The sequence below is a fragment of the Pongo pygmaeus genome, chromosome 1 (assembly GCF_028885625.2).
Source record: "Pongo pygmaeus isolate AG05252 chromosome 1, NHGRI_mPonPyg2-v2.0_pri, whole genome shotgun sequence".
Classification (NCBI taxonomy): Eukaryota; Metazoa; Chordata; class Mammalia; order Primates; family Hominidae; genus Pongo; species Pongo pygmaeus.
In genome coordinates, this window is record NC_072373.2 from 50,511,442 (window position 1) to 50,532,530 (window position 21,089).

The 21,089-nt window shown below is 36.4% G+C and overlaps 1 long non-coding RNA gene across 1 annotated transcript in view; it reads right to left on the reverse strand.

Annotated features, from left to right (window-relative positions):
* The window catches only part of LOC129016614 (uncharacterized), a 57,935-nt gene that overhangs the window by 26,205 nt on the left and 10,641 nt on the right, over nucleotides 1-21,089 (reverse strand). The window contains exon 2 of the long non-coding RNA XR_008494909.1: nucleotides 8,440-8,556. This is a non-coding gene — a long non-coding RNA (uncharacterized LOC129016614). The remainder of the gene's footprint in view (nucleotides 1-8,439; nucleotides 8,557-21,089) is intronic.

Consider the following 21,089-nt stretch of genomic DNA (forward strand, 5'->3'; position numbering starts at 1 on the left):
GTATGTTGAATAGGAGAGGTGAGAGTGGTCTTCTTGTGTTGTTCAGGTTCTCAAGGATAATGGTCCTAGCTTTTGCCCGTTCAGTATTTATACTGGCTGTGGGTTTGTCACTGGTGGCTCTTACTAGTTTGAAATATGTTGCTTTGATGCCTAGTCTCTTAAAGGGATGTCGGATTTTATCAAAAACTTTTTCTGTATCCATTGAGATGATCATATGGTTTTTTCTTTTAGTTGTGTTTATGTGGTGAATCACACTTACTGATTTGCATATGTTGAACCAACCTTGCATCCCAGGAATAAAGCTTACTTAATTGTGGTGAATTATCTTTTTGATGTGCTGCTAGATTTGGTTTGCTAGTATTTTGATGAGGATATTTGCATCTATGTTCATCAGGGATATTGGCCTGATTTTTTTTTTTTTTTTTTGTCATGTCTGCCAGATTTTGGTGTTAGGGTAATGCTGTCTTCCTAGAATAAATTAGGAAGAAGTGCCTCCTCCTCAATTTTTTGGAATAGTTTCAGTAGGATCAGTACCAGTTCTTCTTTATATGTCTAGTAGAATTTGGCTGTGAATCCATCTGGTCTAGGGCTTTTTTTGGTTGCTGGGTTTTTATTACTGACTCATTTTTAGAGCTTGTTATTGGTTTATTCATATTTTCAATATCTTCCTGATTCAATCTTGGAAGATTGTGTTTTTTCTAGGAATTTATCCATTTCCTCCAGATTTTCTAATTTGTGCACATAGAGTTGTTTATACTATTGTCTAGGGGATGTTTTGTATTTCTTTAGGAACAGTTGTAATGTCATCTTTGTCATTTCTGATTTTACTTATTTGAATCCTCCTTTTTTCTCTCTGTTAATCTGGCTAGCAGTCTATTAATCTTGTTTATTTGCTTTGAAGAACCAGTTCTTGGTTTCATTGATCTTCTGCATTAATATTTGTACTTAATTTTGTTAAGTTCTTCTCTAATTGTAGTTATTTCTTTTATTCTGCTAGCTTTAGGATTGGTTTTATTTTATTTTTTTTTCTAGATCCATTAGGTTCAACATTTGATTGTTAATTTGAGATCTTTCTAACTTCTTTATGAAGATGTTTAGGGTCGTAAATTCTCCTCTTAATACTGCATTAACTGCATTCCAGAGATTTTGGTAAATTGTGTCCCTGTTTTCTTTAATTTCAAAGATTTTTAAAATTTCTGCTTTAACTTTGATGTTCACCCAGAAGTTATTCAGGAGCATGTTGTTTAATCTCTATATATTTGTGTTGTTTTGAGAGATCTTCATATTGATTTCTATTTATATTGCACTGTGGTCTGAGGGTTTGCTTGGTGTGACTTCATTTTTTTAAATTTATTGAGACTTGCTCAATATGATGAAGCATGTTGTCAATCTTAGAATACATTCTGTGTGCAGGTGAGAATAATGTATATTCTGTGGTTGCTGGGTGACATGTTCTGTAGATGCCTATTTGGTCCAGTTGGTCAAGTGTCATGTTTAAATCCATAGTTTCTTTGTTAGTTTTCTACCTTGATTATGTAATGCTGTCGGTGGGTTATTGAATTCTCCCACTATTATTCTGTGGTTGTCTAAGTCTTTCCATAGGACAAGAACTTATTTTATGAGTCTGGGTCCTCCAGTGTTGGGTGCATATATATTTAGAATTGTTAAGTCTTCTTGTTGAATTATACCCTTTATCATTGTGTAATGTCTTTCATTGTCCTTCTACAAGTCTATTTTTTCTTATGTAAATAGAAAGTCTATTTTTTCTTATGTAAAAGTCTATTTTTTCTTATGTAAAAATAGTGACTTCTTCTCTTTTTTCTTTTCTGTTTGCATGGTAGATCTTTCTCAACCCTTTACTTTGAGCCAATGAGTGTCATTATATATGAGATGAGTCTCTTGAGGACAACAGATGGTTGGGTCTTGTCTTTCCATTCAGTTTGCTACTGTATGTCTTTTAAATGGAATGTTTGACCCCACTTAATTCAAGGTTAGCATTGATATGTGTGATTTTGATCCTGTTAGCTGGTTGTGCAGTTGCTTTAAAGTGCCTGTGGGCTATGTGCTTAGGTGTGTTTTGTGGTAGCAGGTGTTTTTTTGATTCCGTGTTTAGCACTCTCTAAGGACCTGTTGTAAGGCTGGTTTCTTTGAAACAAATTCCCTCAGTGTTTGCTTATCTGAAAAGGATTTTATTTCTCCTTCACTTATGAAGCTAAGTTTGGTAGGATATGAAATTTTTGATTGGAATTTTTTTTTTCTAACAATGCTGAAAATAGGCCCTCAATCTCTTCTGGTTTATATGGTTTCTGCTGAGAAGTTTGCTGCTAACCTCATAAAGTTCCCTCTGGATGTGACTTGACATTCTCTCTGGTTGACTTTAAGATTTTTTCATTTGTATTGATCTTGATGAATCTAATGACTATGTTCCTTGGGGATGGTAGTCTTACATTGTATCTAGCTGGGTTTTTATGTATTTATTTGCATGCCAACCTCTTTAGTGAGATTAGGAAACTTTTAATGGACTATATCCTCAAATATATTTCCCAAATTGCTTATTCTCTCTCAGGAATAGAAAGGAGTCATAGATTTTGTCTCTTTATATAATCCCATATTTCTTGGAGGTTTTGTTCATTCCTTAAAACTTCTTTTTCTTTTTCTTTTCTTTTTTTTTTTTTTTTGATCTGAGTTGATTTAAAGAACCAGCCTTCAAGCTCTGAGATTCTTTCCTCAGCTTAGTCTTTTCTGTTCTTAATACATCTAATTGTATTAAGAAATTCTTGTAGTGAATTTTTCTAGAATTTCAGTTTTGTGTTTTTTTTCTTAAAATGACTGTTGCTCTGGGATTATTTTACTGGATTCCTTGAATTCACTGGATTGGATTTCAATATTCTCCTGAATCTTGATGAGTGTCCTTGCCATCCTTGCCATCCAGATTCTGAATTCTATGTCTGTCATTTCGGCCATTTCAGACTGGTTAAGAACCATTGTTGGGGAGCTAGTGGACTCGTTTGGAGGTAAGCGGACATACTAGCCTTATGAATTAGCAGAATTCTTGTGCTGATTCTTTCTCATTTTGGAGGGTTGGTGTTCATTTAACTATTATATAAGTTGAGTATAGTCACTTGGCTTCATTTCTGGATGCTTTCTGAGGGCCAGGGCTCTGCATAGGATCTTTATGTATGGGTGAATTGTTGTGCTTTGTTTCACAGGCATATATGTTATTAGCAGGATATTTGTTGTTGTAGTTTGGGCTGTGATGCAGTAGATGGTGCTTAAGAGTAATGGCTTATAGGTAGGCTAATACCAAACTGTACCACTTTATGTACTTCATTCAGTTTGCAGACGTGCTCTGTGGTTGAGGGGAGATACACTACTTCCTCACCAGGTCTGCTCATGGCCCATTGGGGAGCCCCCTTCAATCACTGGCACCATGTCCACATTTCTTTTGTTAGGTGCTCTGGGCTGTGGGGCTCCCTTAAGGAAAGGCTACAGCAGGGAGATGTGCCACAGTCTTTCTGGAATGGTCCTTCAGAAGGAAGCTCACCCCACTTCCACCCTGGCCCAAGAACCTGTGCATCTCATCCGTTGCAGTGCTTTTAAGATGGGGGCTCCTTCCCTGCTCAGGTGCAGGCTACAGAGCTTGGCTCATTCTCCCCAGCTGTGTGCTGCATCCCTGGGGGCATCCCATGGCTCAGGGTTGGGTTCTGGCTGTGCTGAGGGATCTGATGTGCTCTTGGGTTACCAGGAAAGTATTCATGTGGAACAATGCACTCAGACTGGACTGCAGAGGCTGCACTGGGCACTTGTTTCTGCAGAACAGTTAGGCATGGACCCTATGGGGGCCAGTGGGCAGGAGAGGCCAGTGGGCAGGAGGGCTTATGGAATACATGTGCTCTAGTCCCACAGGGAAACCAGCCCTGCTCTCTCTTAGCTCAGAGGTCAGCTGAGGCCAGTGCCTCCCAGAGGTGCATAGAGATCCCTGGGGCATGGCCATCTATGGCTGCTGTCTGCTGGAGCTGCCCAGTGAACAAATGCTCCCAGGCTCCATGCTGTCTGAAGGCTTGTCTCTGCCTGCTCCCTGGGAAGATCCTCCAGACAACTCATAAGTCCATGGGGGATGCGGGGTCCCCTGTAGCAAGGATCCCAGAGGTTCATGACAAGTGTGAATCATCCTTCACTCACTTCTTTCCCAGGAACCATTCAGGATCAGGAGTTAGCCCTAGCATTCAGGTACCCTGCATGGGGTTCCCAGCTTCCTCCCTGTTCAGTCTCAGCTTCAGCATCACCTCTTCATTGAGTTCGGCATTTTCTTTCTGAAGACATTCCCGAATTATGGTGGTTTACTTGATAATTTGGTCTCTCTGAGTGGGAGCAGTGCCTCCTGGCTGCATCTAATCAGCCATCTTGTTCCCCCTTCCCCATGTCCTGCACTTTTAAAGATGTCTAAAATGATCAACATTATCCAATAAATTGACTGAGCAATAATGCAATATAAGTATTTTGTAAAAGTAAAAGTGGAGAAAAGTGTAGAATGTATTATACATTAATTTGAGTAATACCATAATATCAGGTTCAATTTGTAGAAAATTATTTTGGTCATATTTAATATGACCAAAGACAAGAGAAATAGCAGCAATGATGATACTTTATTATTTCTTAGTACAATAATATTTTAGACTTGTGGTTTGATCTTTCCTCTCTTTTATTATATATATGGATATATAGATAGATACAGATATTTTATTTTGTGCTGCCAAAATAATCAGTCTGCTTAACTTATTTTTTCCCAATATTCTTACATTTTGCCTAACAGACTTGCACTTCTTTAAGTTTGCATTTCCTTCTTATTCTTTTTTAGTCTTTCTCCAATTTGCTCTTCTATTTTTAACATATTTGATTTCTTTTTTTAAATTCTAGAACTTATTTTTTTAAAAATCTGAATAAAATTCTCTTTGTCCTCTGCTATTTTCCCCTATTCAGTCTGTAAGAACTACTCATTTCCACCATATTAGAGCTTAACTACTCCAATGTCACTGTTCTCAACCTGTTGTCTATAAAGCCAGTGAAAAATAGCAAATTCAAAACATCTTTCCAGAACACACATTGGGACCAAGAATGTATGTCTTAAAATGTATAGTACAAAAACTGTGACGTATAGATATGAATAGAGTGAGTATTGAAGGTGATCAGTGATCAGAAGATTTTGTGTGTATGTGTTATGTATGAGTGTGTGTGTGTACATAAATGTGCATGTGTGCCATTTTAATTTTAATTTAACAAGAAATCAACTAAAATTGGTGGGTGGAGGCTAGTTATTTATTCAAAGTGTATCAAGATAGAGATAAGTAAATAATATAGTGAAAGATAAAACATCTATCTATGTAGATGTAGGAATGCAAAGAAACAGTATGAAAACACAAATGGCAAATCAACTTCCTTAACTTCCTTAATGTTTATAGCCTACATCATTCTGCTTGTGTGTTTTAAATTTCATCATGGATTTAATGAAAGGTACAGAAGAAACTGCAAGGCAGGGTTAGAAAGCAGAGCACACTGGGGATTCAGAAACTATGAACTATGAACTATCTGGACCAAGTTAGGAGATTTGGTTGAAGAGATTTTATCTACAAGGGGAAGATTAAAAATGCTTAACGAATTTGAAATATATGACCAAAGGCTCTTTGCCAGCTCTTCTCCAGCTTGTTCTAGACCGGACAAAGAACTTCATTTAAAGTACAGCATGAGAAATGATTCTGATGAAAGGATTTGTTAAATGCTGTTACAGAAGTCAAGTACAAGGTCCTCAAAGTCATTAATTATAGAATTTAGATTTACTCATTCATGATTGTGTCTGCTTAGTCCTCCTTGTAACTTAGGTTTATTCCATTTTAGTGATTTTATGTGGTTTACTTTAGAAAAAAATGCCTTAATGATCCAACTGGACCAAAATAATATGACCGTCTTTAAAAGCCATTAAAATGACATTCAAAATCTAAAAGTGAGTGAATCAGTGATCATGAGGACATTCAAATATTGCATCTCAGGCCTCATAAAATCCATTGATACCATATTTTTCTCTAAAACAGAAATATTTAGGCCAAAATTGTTCAAGCTATTTTGATCATTTAGTTTTTTTATCTGGTCTAGGACCCTGGGCCCAATGTCTTACTGAGTAAAAATCAATTGCTAGTAATTATACTAAAATAAGTACACAATATTGGAAATCAGAAAACAACCTGATCCTTGAGCCAATCTTCAATACGTTTATGGTGTTGAGTCTTACTTTCCTTAGCTATAAAATAAGAGGATTAGACTAGATTCCTACAAGTGGTTGCTCCCATTTTAATTGCTTTAATCCTAGGAATCTACTATATTTAAAAATCCAAAAGAGCTGTATTAAAGGACAGTGTGACAATGTGAATATGGACGTTGTAGAGAGTTTTAGACAAATCTTAAATATTTACAATATAGCCATCCTGCTACATAAAAGTTTGTCTCCCAGAGGATATTTCTAAATCATTCTTTGGCCTGCCTTGGCTCTGGGATAGACCAAATAAGCATCTTGCATGAATTGTGCATGCTTGTAAAGCACACAGAAATATGTTATTAGAAAGTAGTCTTTAACCTAAATAGAAAATCAGTAAAGTAATATTTTAAATTATCTTGTAGCCTGATGAAAATTCAATTAGAACACGACACCAAAACATTTAGGAAATGAAGAAGTTTTCTAAGTACTTTAAAAAAGGAAAGAGAGATTGACTCTTCATATGTTCAAGAAGTAATTGGGAGAGTTATGCGAATTGGAGGAGGCCTCAGATGTGAAATGAACTAGGCTTCATGTAAATGAAAGGTATAATGATGGCTAAAACAAGTACAAATCAGATAGCACCTTCCTGAAGTACTCAGGCCAGGGGAAAGAAGGAAAAGAAAGAAGATAGTGTTCAAAATGTTTGCTTAGATATTGACTAGAAGGTGAAATGTCAACTGGGCTAACTTTCTTGCTAGACTGGGCACCTAGCAAAAGGGATCCCATGAAACAGGCAAAAAGAAGTAAAGAATATGCACATCAACTATTTGTATGTGACATGATCTCAAGTTAGCAATTGATATACTAAGAGTGTTTGCCTTTGAGATGTTTTTCCCCAGTAATAGTACCTAGATTGCTTGAAGAAATTACCAACACACTTAAAATCTTATAAATTCACTAGATGAATAGAATAGAATGAAAGACCAATGAATTATGCTTTTAATGAATTTATTTCAACTTTGTTGTCATTTTCTACTTTGCACTTCTTTTTTCCACATACATTTTATAGCAAAAACACACAATTTTTCCGTGTGGGTGAGAATTTGAGTTATAGCCACAATATTATTGTTGAAGTATGTTTTTCAAAGTGTTTACAATAAAATGACTCTGGTAGTATGTTACAATATTGTGAAAGAATAATAATAAAGATCATTAAAAACAGAGTAATGAACAAAAACAGAAGCCACAAAGAAACCTTTCCAAGAGAGCATTTCCAACATTTTATTTAAGGATGAATATATTCTTATATTTCTTTATATGGAGAATAATATATATGACATGCTGGAAGAAGAATAAAATAACTTAAACAAAGAGACAGAGAACGAACCAAACACAGAATGTACTTATTTTTGTTACTGTTCAAATTATGATGGGAATTGCACAATAATGTTTAACAAGCACAAGCTTCAGACTCCATCACATCTGGGTTCAAAGCCTGAGCCCTAGGAGCTTGGTCAAAAGCCTCAATCTCTGTGAGTCTGTTTGCTCATCTATAATATGTGGATGGCAGTTCTGAGCTTATAGAATTTTCATTATAATTAAGTGAAATCACAAAACCAAATCAGTTCCTCTTAAGTGAGAAAAAGTGGCAAACTTTGTTGTTACTATTTTAATATTTATTATGAATATTTATACTTACTACCTTTTTCAATATCTATAATTAGAAAATAAAAATATTTCCATTTCAAGGCATTCAATAATAGCTCTGTTAGCTTATAGAATGCTTCCTTGAGTTTCTTTTGGTTTGGTAAACATTTTTTTTAAACCTTCATTGAGATTGCTCTGGTTTTCAATATGATAAAGTGTAGGTCTCTATTTTAAACATCTTTTCTGAGAAGATATGTAGCTATGTGATTTACAAAATGCACAGCTTGTAGGTCTTGTAACTTTAAAACATTTCCCTTCTACTCTCTGCCTGCAGCCCTTCGTCTCTCCGTTTCTTGGTCACCAGTTGAGTACAAACTCTCTGGTTTTAAAATGTTATCTATGTAAATTCTTCTGCCACAGCTGGACAAGATGCATTCAAGAGTTTTTCTGTTTCCTGTGTGGTGAAGCAGCTTTCCCCTAACGACTATTTCCCATCAGTACCACAAAGACCTACCTTCTTAACCACTGTTTCAACGGTTTCTTACCACTTCCACCTTTCTATAGAACATTTCATTTGGAAGGAGAGTCACAAATACTTGTTCACTGGGCTGTTCAGACTGATAGCATCTCTTGGGACTTGAACATTGATGCACAATTCTCATCTGGAAAAAAAATTCAACTGTCAAACATTGGCAAATAATACCAGAAATGAAAACAAACTCTTTTCTGTCTCAGTGTCACCATAAGATAATTTGTTTTGCTCTCTTAGAGAATAAAATTCTTTACCTTTTTTCTAAAAATCGAAGTAAAAACATTTCATTATTTATCTATTTTGCTTACTTTAGCAAAAATCTTAATACATTTGGATTCTAAGCATGTGTTTTACTGATAAATGCATTAAACTGTTATTAGAAACTTTAGACCTAAGAATAGAAAATCAAATGAGATTGACAAACATGGTAACGTAGGCTTAATTTTTTAATAAGGAACGAGAGAATTCTAGTACTTTATTCTAATACAATAAATAATGTCAAGACTTTTCTTTACATGTTCAAGATTTTTCATCTAAAAAAAGACCCATGTTAATTATTAACTGCAGAAACAAATTATAAGTATTATGTCTACATTTCTTAATAAAGAAATATCTTAATGTAGCCTTTAAAAATCATAATTATTTTACCTGCTCATTTGTAAAATACTAAATGTGTTTGAATTATTTTTCATAAATTAAGGAATTATAAAAGTTTAACTGTCATTTGTATATTATATCTTGATCTTTTCATTCATTTTTATTTTCTGGATTTATGGTCTTTGTTCTTATGGTTTTCATTCTATGTTTCCAAGATATTTTCAAATAGAATTTTAACTGAGTGATGCTAGATTAGAACATTTTCTGGTTCAAAATATTTGATGATTCAATAACATAAATTATGTTATGGCTCAAAATTACCCCTCCCCTCAATAAGCACACACTAAGCAATGACGTGTGTGGAATAAAAATGACAAGAAAGTATGGCTGTGTCACAACAAAAGGCAGAACTGACAGCTAATGTTTATTACTGCTCTAAGCACCAGAAAGTGTGTACTAAAGAATACTAGGTTTTTGGACTATGAATAGGTGTTCCACATACAACTGCAGACATGCCATTATCTACTGGAATAAATTGGATAATTTCTTGCTGAAATAAAGTTAAGTTGGTATCTTTACACAGGTCTTCTCATAGACTTTGATGTGTTAACACTGTGAACATTCCAGAGGAGGATATGGCACAGATCTCTTGAAGCACCTCCTAAAACTATGAAACACCCTTTGGCTCTATTAATATGTAAAACAAATATTGGCAAATTGTTGATTAAGAATCTGCTTATGCTGTTTTTCTGTACATTTAAGTAACCACAAATTGTGTTTTTTCTTTCACAATATGTCACTTCCTTTCCATTCTCAATGTCCTCATCCTAGTTTGGGCTTTTGCCTCTCTCTGCCCACCTCTAGTTTCTCTTCTTGTTCCATCCTATGAATTTCATCATAGTAATCTTCTTAATGCAGCTCTAATAAGATCACAAATTTCTTTGAATATTTGCCACAGTTTCCTTTATGAAGAGCAAAAATCTTTCAAAATGTAATCTGATATGCAGGGGTATCTATAATGCAATCCCAACCAATTTTCTAACATTTTTTTTTTCAAATGGCATTATTTCTTGACCCACCTGTTTGATGAATTGACCTGGTCACCAGTCATGTCAGAGATTTCTTTTCTCTGATCTTTTGATCACATTAGTCCTTTGTCTGGAATATGCTCAACCAGCTTGTTCCTATTGAGATCCAGTGTAGTCCATTCCTTGGTTCAAATTGAAATGAAATTTCCAGCATGGAACTCTCAGATCCTTCCAACGGCACAAAGCCTTCCCCTCATCTGAAACTCCATAAAAGTTTCTTACAAAACTTTTGAGGTATATATCACATCTGTGTGTAGTTGCCTCAGTTGCCTGTCTAAACTGTAAAATGGTTTGGGATAGGAGATAGAACATCGGGGAGAGATTTCTGCTAAGAAGTCCATAGCTTTAGGCAGTGGTCAGTTATATATGAAGTGGGTGCAGGGGCATTCATCTGACGAGTTTATTATTCTGATAAAGTAAATGCTAAAACATTTCAGAATCACTTCTTTAAGAGAAGAGCTATAAGATACTCATATTACCTTCAGCAAAACAGCTTTTATTATTTTATACTTTTTATACTTTATTGAATACAGCAAATTGAGAGTGTGTTTTCCAAATATTTTATATACCTTCATATTTGCTTTTATTCTTTGAACAGAAGATAGAAAAAAAAAATTCCTCTGTCCAAAAGAGTACATCTTCTTTTCCTCCTTTTACTAGTGCTATTGCAGTCCTTCAAGACCCTAAACCATGCTAGCCCCAGATAGGTATGTTAACCTTAAAGACAGCTTCTAGGAAATTCTTGAGTGCATCACATCTAAAAATCTCTATTTATGAACATGAGACATTATTGTGATTTTAAAATTTCCCTAAGACAAAAATAAACTAAAATATTTTAAGTAGAAAATAAATAAATATATATAAATAATTTTACATTAAAGCAATTAACAAAATTTCTCCCTAAGACAGCAGTAATTTCAGGGCAACTGTGGAGCCCTACCAGGACTGAAAGATCATCTTACATCTAGGATAATCTGGTCATTAGAGTTGTGGAGGGGAAATCACAAACACGAATCAATATTTCTAATACGTAATACTTTATGCTGTAGACCACATCTTTAAAAGAATTCTGTTCTCTTCCAAAGAGCAGTAGGGACGCAGACCCCGAGTTATATTTGAGGAACCTTCAGCAAGAACATTACGATAGATTCCCAGCAACTAGAATCCTTTCTTGGAACGCGTAATGGAAAGAAAAGACCTGATTTTAAACCTTCCTCTCAGCTTTTATCTTAGGTTCACAACAGACTTGATTTTAATGTAACTAATGTGTCCATATCCAAGGTTCTTCTCCCATCCTTAATTCAAAGCAATTTTGATAAAAGTAAAGGTGAGTTAGCTATATGGATTTGAGCTCATATAAGTGAAGGTAGACCTCAGAGCTACAATTTACATGTGGTAAGGCTTTATTACTTCTGGTCTATCTACTGTCATGTAACTGACAGGTGGTAGGTTAATGTGTATAGAACACACATGTATATATTTGATATACTTCCTGCTAATGTGCATGCAGATTATTTAGACATCTGGAATCAATTTAACAATTGTGTGAACTTTACGTAAATAGCCATTATCCGACTTAATGATTTTAGTGGTTGCAGTTGCCAGGGTTGTCAGCGGTCCTGGCATAGGAAATTTGAATTGAAGAAGATTACTTCCCTTTGGGCTCTTTCGCTAGAAGAGCAGTTTGAATCAAAGAGAAAAATACCTGCTCAAACTCATTATCAAAACTGGATAATGGTAAATGGCAGCCTGTGGGAAATCTAAAGACAATTTAATTTATTTCTCTAATGAAGGGACCAGCATTATTATTTAAAATTAGTCCCTTATCTTACTTATACCTATTCTCTAGGCAAATATTTTAGAATGGATTGTAAGTCATTTCTTTTTAAATTTATACTATTTGTCACTCACTATTGCTGCCCTGAGTGATTTGTACAATATAAATGATTTGGAGGTAAAACCAAGGAATTTGGTTTAGGCAGGCTTCTAATTTAATAAAAATAATCCTTTGATGTCTAAAAAAATTTTTATACTATGCTGACCAAATAGAGTGTGGGAAAATATTGCCTCTTTGTTTATTTAGCCCTAATCAGTTATAGAAAGGTATCAAACAGGCTTAACTATTTCATTTTTGGACAATTAAATGTCACTTAATCTCTGTTTTTAAAGATAGCCAAGAAGAAAAAGAATAGTGCTAAAAATAAGTGAGTTAAAATTCTGATGGAATTTTGATTTTAAATAATGAATAAACATTAATTTTAAAATTTAGACAGTGCAAATAATTTAGGGGGAAGATAACAGTGAGTCTCAACAAATGACATTTTATTCAGCCAGCAAGAGCAACTATAAATGTAGAAATTGTAAATATCATTAGACTTCTGCAAGGATAATCATTAAGCAGAAATCTACCGATTACTAAACAATTTATTCCACTTGGGTCCTACAAAAATTTATCCAAATTGTGGATTTTAAAAAAAAATTCAGATCCAGTTATACTACTATATTATATAACAACAAATTTCTTGCTTAAAGATAACACCAAGAAAAGATCTCTAACTTTACAAATTATTTAAATATTATTATTTAATGACCTTCTTTTTCATGCAAAATTATTTTCTTAATTATATCTTTAGATAATATTCTCCCAGAATGAACTCCTAGTATTGTTTATGCCATCTTTCAAAATAGAAATCCAAATTATAGCCTTCTGTTGCTATTTCTCAAATACAGCTATCAGCTTTCAAACAAATTGTTGCCCAGGATTCTCACTCTACCAAACTATGAGATAAATGGGGCCGGGAATGGTGGATCACTGTTGTAATTCAGGTAGTTTGGGAGGCAGAGGTAGGAAAATCACTTGAGCCCAAAGTTCGAGACCAGCCTGGGCAACATAGTCAGATTCCTGTTTCTACAAAGAGCTTAAAAAATTAATTTCATATGGTGGTGTGCACCTGTAGTCCCAGCTACTAAGGAGGCTGAAGCAGAATAATTGCCTGAGTCCAGGAGTTCAAGGTTGCAGTGAGCTGTGATCACACCACTACACTCCAGCCTGGGCAACAGAGTGAGATCCCATCTCTATTTTAAAGAGACAGACAGAGAGAGAGAGAGAGAGAGAGAGAATTTTATGCATATATAAACTATTGAAACCTAATGGAGAAAAGGAATAAGCAAGGAATTTTTTAAGTCCTTAGTAATCTCTCACTAAACATATTAGTTCATAGTTTGGAACTGCCTTTGAAACAAATCATCCATTTAATTTTAGATCCCAGGTCATTAATATTTTCTTAAAGCATATGCCATAACATACTACCAAAAGTAGAGTGTATAACAACAGTTAAGAACAAATAAATTTCAATTTAAAATAGTGTAAAATAATATATTATCCTAGGTCTTATTTTAATTCCAATTTATTTGATGTAGCTATTGTATTAGATGAAATGGACTAAAAGAATATAAAGTGAAATATTCATCTATACACCGATAGCATAGATTCATTTTCAGGCTCTAGCAAGTAGCTTAACAAAGCTACTGCTTTCGTTGCAATAATTAATATTTTAAAATGAGGAGAAAGTCTTTGCTGCTTAAGTTGACATATACTTCATACCTAACATGCAAGTAACATGCAGCATTGCTCAGAATCAGCCTTTCCACATACAAAGTAAAAATAACGACCGATATTAGTGAATGTTACCTATGTGGCAGTCAATTTATATACTTGATAATTTATCATTTAGAGAAAAACTGAGGCTAGAAGAAATTAGCTTGAATATAGGTCAGACTTTTTACATTAGACTCAACCCTGCTTGCTCCATGTATTTAGATGACAAATTGAGAAAAAGGAGGAGGCTTCTGTCAGATAAAGGTGGTAGCCAAGGGGCTCTTGCCACCCACAGCGCTGAGAAGATCAATACATGGCACTCATAGACCCATTTGCAGCGAACCAGCAGGGAATGTGGCCTACAGTACATTAATCTCTATTCTTCAACACAGTAGTCACATTTTAGACATTTGTCAGAGAGTTCAACCATAAAATGACCCACTTGAGATATCTAGCACTTCAAAGGTGCAGTCTAAAAATGTACCTATTTCTCATTTTGAAATTATCAAAGCTTTAGTCCTGTTTTAAGATTGAGCTTTCATTCATTTAATTTCTTTTCAGGCCCGCTCTGAAGCACAGTGCTGAACCTAAGAACACTTTCAATCTAGATATGTAATGGGCATTCCTTCAAACCATTAATCCTGGATTTATTTATAGTGCTTCTGCTATGTGCCAGGCATGGCTTTAAAGTTATAGAAGAAAACAAAGCAAGTCCCTGACCTCAGGAAGCTACATTCCAGTGAGAGACACCTGTTTCTCTTTCCACGTAGGCATTTGATTTTCTCTAATAAACCAATAAGCATGATGAAGCACACATAACAGAACAACATTACAAAATATTAAGCAGGCTTCTCTACCCACTCATCCTATCTACCCCTGCAACACACACACATTGTCTTTCAACCCATTGGTGCTCCCCTTCCCCACTCCTTTGCTACTACAGGGCTTGACGCTCCCAGTGACCCAAGGGAGAGGTATTACGACAGAGCCAGAAAATCATGATGTCAGAAAACTATTGGCTTTATGAAAATATGACTGTCCAAGGTTTAAGAGAGAAGAGCTGGAAAAGGGCAAAGCATTTTCCTCTGCTCTAAATGGAGATGAGATTAAAATTTTAAAAAAGATAAAGGAAAAACCAACTCTGAAAACTTGGAGAGAAAGAGAATGGGAAAAGAAAGCAAGAAAGTCAGACTCAGGTGAGGGTCTCTTGAAAGAGCTGAGGCATCAGTTCCAGGAGATGAATGGTAGAACACCAGGAGAGAGCTAAGGAATGCGAAGCGGAAAAGACCTTGCCATTTTCTGAAAGGGAAGAGATAGGTGAGAAAAGTTTTAGATAATCCTGAACCATGGTAATAGTTGACATGAAATACCAGCATACTGAATCCAGACGAAACCTGATCCAGCTCCCTGGTCTCTCATTTTGCAGAGTGCGCATTTTGCAGAGCATCTCAAAATGACTTCTGCCTTTTAAAGGTGTGAGAAATGTAGGAAGAGAGAAATTAGGATGAGAAAACAGAGAATGTGTGGACTGATGGCAACTTGGACAACTCCATGGAGGCAGAAAGGGCCAGCAGAGAGTGATGCACCCTGTGGACACCAGCAGACATTTGGTGACCGAGGACTCAGTGTTCTCTCACCCATCTCTCAACAACTTTAGGACTCACTATCCCTGAATTAGACGCATTCAAGGGAGAAGAGGTTTAAGGAAAATCTGAAATGGCTGAGTTTAAACCTTTATTTCCTAAACTTACTCAAAATCGATGACTATTACATCTTCTGATATGAATCACATAGGGTCTTTAAAGAGAGATTTGGTTGAATTATATAAAAATTTAAAAATATTTTTATACCAAAATGCTGTGTTAGATATATTGTTCATGTTACAAATATAAAGTAGTGGACACTGCATATAATATTATCATTAAAGTTGAAGTTTAGATGACAGAGTCAAAAGGCATTCATCAATATTTATACTTTGCTCTTCAAATGAACTCAACTATCCTCTTATTTCACTGATGAAAATCAGTGTGAGTTATTAGTCTTATTTCAACATGATAACATTAAAAATATTGGCTTCCTGCGTGGTTCATAATAATACTTTCAATTTCAATTTCAATACTTCACTTGGGAAAGGTGGATAAAAACTTTTCTTATGTCAACTCATTAGTCTTTGAGAGTTTTAACTAATAAAATATTTCCAACTAGTATTTTTTAAAAGACCTAAAATGATTCTCCTTGTGAACAAGACACTTAAAGAAAATAAGATAAAATTCCCACTTTATTTTTAGTGTCTTTTTTGAGCTACTTACTAACATTATGTAGAAATAATATATTACTTATTAATAAAATAAATTATGCTTTGAAATAAAATTATTTAACAGATTTAACACAGGCCTGTGACTATAATGGGGTAACTCTTAAATCTATAGACACCCTGGAAGGGTTAACTGAGAAACATTCAAACATTCACCACAGATTGCTTATACAGCCAAACAGTAGAAAGAATAAAAGTGCTTCTGGGGGTCATATCTTTTGGCTCAATGGGTAACATATTTAGGTACTAAACAAATAAATGCAACTCTTTGTGGTTTTTGAAAAAAGAAGGCACTGGATCATTTTAGATTAACAAAAGCAAAGAGGATTAATGCTGTTTTTAATCAGAAAGAAAATTCAGCTTTACCAGACTCTCTTTATTACAGAAAATTCAGACCACTTCAGACAGAACTGAACATGATTACAAATACATCACTCTTTTTCTTCATGGCTGTTTACTAATGTGTTGTATCAAACAAATAAACAAACACACACATAAATAAAATGCTTACTTCCTCTAGGTGAAAAAATCTCAATGTCAGTTTTAACAAATATTCTATTTCTGTCATGATTTCCAGATTTTCACTCAGATGGTCCTATGATTAATGTTCTTTAGTTTGTTAAGGTGCTGCCCAGCACTGGATAGGCCATTAAAGAAGTGCTCTGATCATTGCAGAACAAAATGCAACAAAAGCCTGCCTCAATCCGAATGCCTCCTGTTCACTGATGCAATTTAAGACTGAATTAGCATTTTATGAAGTCAAATCACATTTTAGAGACATATTATTGCCAAAAAACCAATGTCTCTTTCACATGTCTGCCTTGTCCATCCTGCACTAATACAAACAATTTATGTTTGTTTGTTTTGGACTAGATATAGGACTCCACATTGATAAGCATAGTTTTTATTATGCATTCAGAATTCAGCAAATTAAAAATCAATTTGGAGGCAAAATATGGAGGCTATCTAAGGATAGTATTGAGTGAGAATAACCAAGGCATAGTCACATAGCACTGGAAAAACGAGCCAGAATTCAATCGTGGCTCTGTTACAAGCAAGCTGAGTGGCCCTAAGTCAATCATTTCACCTCTCTGGGAATTAGTTTCCTCATCTATACAATCAGCAGTTTGAAACTGCATGATCTTAGCTGCAGTATAATTCTAAGATGGTGTTCTTCTCTAAGTTTCATCTTATTAATTTTGTACTATGACTAATGATATGGTTTGGCTCTGTGTCCCCACCCAGATCTTATCTTGAATTATACTCCCATAATTCCCACATGTTACGGGAGGGACCCAGTGAGAGATAATTTGAATCATGCAGGTGATTTCCTCCATACTGTTCTCTTTGTAGTGAATAAGTCTTATGAGATCTGATGGTTTTATCAGGGGTTTCCTCTCTTGCATCATCCTCATTTCCTCTTGCTACCACCATGTAAGAAGTACCTTTCACCTCCCACCATGATTCGGAGGCCTCCCCAATCATGTGGGACTGTAAGTCCATTTAAACCTCTTTTCCTTCCCAGTCTCGGGTATGTATTTATCAGCAGCATGAAAACAGACTAATACAGTAAATTGGTACCAGTCGTGGGGTGTTGCTGAAAAGATACCCCAAAATGTGGAAGCAACTTTGGAAATGGGTAACAGGCAGAGGTTGGGACAGTTTGGAGGGCTCAGAAGAAGATAGAAAAACGTGGGAAAGTTTGGAACTTCCTAGAGACTTGTTGAATGGCTTTGACCAAAAGCCTGATAGCAATATGGACAGTCAGGTCCAGGCTGAGGTGGTCTCTGATGGAGATGAGGAACTTGTTGGGAACTGGAGCAAATGTGACTTTTGTTATGTTTTAGCAAAAAGACTGGCAGCATTTTGCCCCTGCCCTAGGGATTTGTGGAACTTTGAACTTAAGAGAGATGATTTAGGGTATCTGGCAGAAGAAATTTCTAAGCAACAAAGCATTCCAGAGGTGACTTGGGTGCTGCTAAAGGCGTTCAGTTTTAAAAGGGAAGCAGAGCATAAAAGTTTAGAAAATTTACAGCCTGACAATGCGATAGAAAAGAAAATCCCATTTCCTGAGGAGAAATTCAAGCTAGCTGCAGGAATTTGCATAAGTAACAAGGAGTCAACTGTTAATCCCCAAGGCAATGGGGGAAAATGTCTCCAGAGTATGTCAGAGACCTTTGTGGCAGCCTCTCCCATCACAGACCTGGAGGCCGAGGAGGAAAGAATGGTTTCATGGGAAGGGCCTAGGGTCCCTGTGCTGTGTGCAGTTTAGGGACTTGGTGCCCTGAATACCAGCCACTCCTTCCATGGCTGAAAGGGGCTAAACATAGAGTTTGGGCCATGGCCTGAGGATGCAAGCCCCAAGCCTTAGCAGCTTCCATATGGTGTTGAGCCTGCAGGTACACGGAAGTCAAGAATTGGGGTTTGGGAACTTCTGCCTAGATTTCAGAAGATGTATGGAAATGCCTGGATGCCCAGGTAGAAGTTTGCTGCAGGAGCGGGGCACTTATGGAGAACCTCTGCTAGGACAGTGCAGAAGGGAAATGTGGGGTTGAAGCCCCCACACAGAGTCCCTACTGGGGCACCACCTAGTGAAGCTGTGAGAAGAGGACCACCGTCCTCCAGACCCCAGAATGGTAGATCCACTGGCAGTTTACACTATGCACCTGGAAAAGCCACAGACACTCAACACCAGCCCATGAAAGAAGCTGGGAGGGGGGCTGTACCCCACAAAGCCACAGGGGCAGAGCTGCCCAAGACCATAGTAACCCACCTCTTGCATCAGTGTGATGTGGGTTTGAGATCTGAAGTCAAAGGATATCATTTTGGAGCTTTAAAATTTGACTGCCCCACTGGATTTTTGGACTTGCATGGGCCCTGTAACCCCTTTGTTTTGGCCAGTTTCTTCCATTTGGAATGGCTGTATTTAGCCAATACCTATACCCCCATTGTATCTAGGAAGAAATTAGCTTGCTTTTGATTTTACAGGCTCATAGGTGGAAGGGACTTGCCTTGTCTCAGATGAGACTTTGGACTGTGGACTTCTGGGTTAATGCTGAAATGAATGAAGACTTTGGGGGACTGTTGGGAAGGCATGATTGGTTTTGGAATGTGAGGACATGAGATTTGAAGGGGCCAAGGGTGGAATGATATGGTTTAGCTTTGTGTCCCCACCCAATTTTCATCTTAAATTGTACTCCCATAATTCCCATGTGTTGTGGGAGGGACCCAGTGGGAGATAATTTGAATCATGGGGGCAGTTTTCCCCATGCTGTTCTTGTGGTAGTAAATAAGTCTCATGAAATCTGATGGTTTTATCAGGGGTTTCCACTCTTGCATCTTCCTCATTTTCTCTTGCTGAACCATGTAAGAAGTGCATTTCACCTCCTGCCATGATTCTAAGGCCTCCTCAGCCATGTGAAACTGTAAGTCCAATTAAACCTCTTTTTCTTCCAAGTCTTGGGTATGTCTTTATCCACAGTGTGAAAATGGACTAATACAACTTTACTCTATTTTTAAATCTTAGCATTTTTCATCCGACTTTGCTTTTATAAGTGTACCTTTATTTTTATCCAAGCCATTGATTAAAATGTTGAATAAGACAGTATCCAATGCATGTCACAAGAAACCTAACTCAAGGCTGACAGTGATTCAAAGCTTGGTATTCTTTGGGTGTGGTTATTCATAACTGGAATAATAACTTTATTATTATTCTTTCAACATTCATTCATTTTATCTGCAGGAATATCTTGGAAAACTGATTAAATACATTTTAGAAATCAAGATATATTCTGACAGCTCATGTCAGTGTGCATGTTCAGATCTCTGAAAATTAACCTTGAAGGAAGCTGAGAAAGTTACACTTTATCTCAGTATTAGATTATAGTAAATGGGTGAGTCAGAAGGTGCTCTATAGAAGGAAAAAGTATATTTGAGATACAGATCTTTTCCCACCACAATTCTGCCCTTCTTCACAGACACACACACACATACATACACACACACACACACTTCTGTTTATTCTTACTCCTGGTGTAGTTACAGGCAGAACACTATCAGTGAGTCAGTTGTTGAGGAGATGAAGCGACTGAGAGCTGGTGAAACTGTGTCATACACAATGGAATCTGAGACTGGTCACACTCAAGCAACACACCATGTGTTTGTTTGTTTCTACTAACCTCAAGCAACACACCATGTGTTTGTTTGTTTCTACTAACCTATGTTAGTAGAAACACATCATGTTAGTAAGAAATCTAAGAGTAGAGAAACTCCCAAGGGCAATGCTAGATCAGCTCTCCTCAGTAGGTAAGAGGAGGCTGCAGTGGCTAGAATAGTGTAGGCACTCTGAAGTTATTTCCAGGTGGGCAAGATGCATTTTTGCAGCTGAGGTCCAGAGGAGCTGGATAATGTTAACTACTCAACAGATGAAGACACAAATGAGGTCACATATTTCCAAATGTGTTCATCGTACCTGTGATATTCTCCTGCTACACAGTCTAGCTCAGTCTGTACAAGCCACGAAAACCACAGAGGGATGAACAGGAATTTAAGGGCAGTTGCCTCAATAAAGAGTCACAATTTCTTTCCTACTGCAGAACTTGTAGCAGTTTTCAGTCCAGGAACCCACTGATGGGAGGAGATACCAACTCCTCAGGGGAAGGACCCAACATTACCATGAAAAGTATTTAGGTAAAAATTCTCTAGTCCTTCCCCAAAAGGTCTGTGGCCATTTGCTTAGGTAATTGTTCACTGGGGAAAGGGAACACTGAAATAGTTCAAGGACTGTTTCATGTAGGACTTGAGTTGACCTAGATAAACAGGGGCTGGAAGAAATACCATGGCAGCTATATTAGATTAGGTGTGAATGAGGGCTGAATAATAAATGCAGGTTCTAGAACAGGTCCAGCTCACGGTGGGTCTACTAGGGCCATGGATGATCATTTTCTTGGTCCTCAATATATAATTAAAGTAAACACACCTTATTATTGGAAACAATCCCAGTCTGGTTCCTTGGCCTGTGAGGTAGGGGATATTGTAAGAAGAAATCCCAAATGGAAGCCTCTGAA